Consider the following 2075-nt stretch of genomic DNA (forward strand, 5'->3'; position numbering starts at 1 on the left):
CTTCCTCCTCTTCCTCGTCTGATTGCAGGTGGCATATTTCCTGCTTTCAAAACTTTAAATAACAATAAACAATAAAAAGACAAACTGGAATAACAATTCGAATTTGTCCTATGTTCTTGTCTAGACTCAAGTATGTGCAATTGTGTCATTGAGATTAAACACTTTAGGATAGTGTTTAATTCACTCAATGTTGGCTCTGATACCAACCTGTCACACCCCGATTTCCACGTGTCTCACCGGTGGGCCCGGTGGGGGATTACCGTGACGTAGTTGGCAACATTATAGTCAAACCACACAATATATATGAATGCACAGCGGAAGCATAAAGATAAATATATTTCAACGTTAAGTGTAATATCAAAGTATCACCATTGTTGAAATAACAATCCACAGGGAATCAATGTTAATAACAAAAGTATTGTTCAACAGACTTCAGGCATCTTAAGCTTGCGAGACTTCTGGTGATGCTAAGGAGAAATCCCAGCCAATTACGCATAGTACCTGCATTTAGTCTTTTTGGGAAAATACGTCAGTTTACACTGGTAAATACATTCAACTGACACTTTTGTAAAATCTTTAATAAAATTGGTTTAAATGCTCAAGGCACAAACTCTTTATAACTTGAGATAATTCATAATCAAATCTTGTAAAGAATTAAATGTTACTATGCGTTCGGTCGCCCGGGTCGTGCCGGGTTAAAGTTTAATAGACACGCCACATAGCATAAAACCGTGGCGGGTAACCAACGGCTACACTTTTATAGTCATGGACATAATGCCGGGTATACGCCTACACCCGGATGTCGAGGTCGTGGCCATTCGTAAATGCTGCCAAGGATATCCGGGACATGGTCATTAAGCCCCCAAAGGCGTAAAACCAACAAAACAAGTTTTTAAACGGGTCACATTGATAATACCCAACTACTAATGAGTTGGGGTCAATTGCCCGACCAAGCGGTATTTTAAATACCGTAACCCAAGCCCGTATAACGGAAAATAAGTTAAAAGTATTTACCTTTGCAAGTCTTAATCCTTAATCAAAATAAATCGCAGATAGCTTTTACTGGTCTCCTATTCTGGAACGAAGGTTATAAAATAGCCTATTAGAATCCTAACGGGTCTTTAATCTAGCCGTAGCTTAGACCGGTCAGTTTCAAAGGATAGATACGGTTTAATCGCGTGAAAGGCGAAAACCGGGAATAGAATGTGATTTTGACCCAACAAGTTTGAAGACTTGTTTTATAGGGGTATAATAATCACACTCTGTAATTTGGGGTCAAAACAATATGGTTTGACCCGTTTCGGCTAGTTTATGTAAACTAGTTACATAAGCCGAACCGTGCGCGCAAAAGGCGTAACGGGTAACCGTAGGTGTCCTACACTGTTTTCCTAAGTCAATATGCCTTAAAGAGGTTGTGGTATCAGTAGGATACCTTCCATAATGCCCGTAACGAGTTTAAGTTCATTTTATGCCCCGAAGGGGTATTTCGGTCTTTTTAAAGATTATAAAAGAGGTTTCTGAGTTCTACAGGAAATCTGAGTTTCCCGAACAGTTTATAAAGTTCAAAATACTTTATTTATTATTTAAAATCAGTAGCAACTGGAATCGGGTCAAAAGACCTTGTAGAACTCAAGTTATGGCCGAAAAGGGTATATTCGGTATTACCGAACCGTTGCCATAACCGCAGGTTATGAGCAGGTTAAAAATAATTAAAAATCTTTAAAAATCCCAAAATATTATTTTACAACAGTGAGTAAAAGGTTTGGTGTCGAAATCCGGGTTTAGATAGGCGTTATGCTAATTGCGCTATTTAATTACTAAAGTTTCGCAATTTGCGCTATTTAGCATAACTCCTATTCTGGACTTCGGATTGACATGAGATTTTAGGGACATGCTTAGAAATCAGTAACCAAGGTTATGATCCTTTCACATGTCCGAAATTCTCGTTTTAATTTAAAAAGGGCGTTACGGTCAACTTTTAAGCATTTAACGGAAATGTGTAAAAGACTCGGACAAACAACGAACCGGTCACAGAGGGTTATACCATCATGTAACCTGGTCCTAAGAGAGTCCTA

This window comes from Helianthus annuus, chromosome 9, assembly GCF_002127325.2.
Source record: "Helianthus annuus cultivar XRQ/B chromosome 9, HanXRQr2.0-SUNRISE, whole genome shotgun sequence".
Classification (NCBI taxonomy): Eukaryota; Viridiplantae; Streptophyta; class Magnoliopsida; order Asterales; family Asteraceae; genus Helianthus; species Helianthus annuus.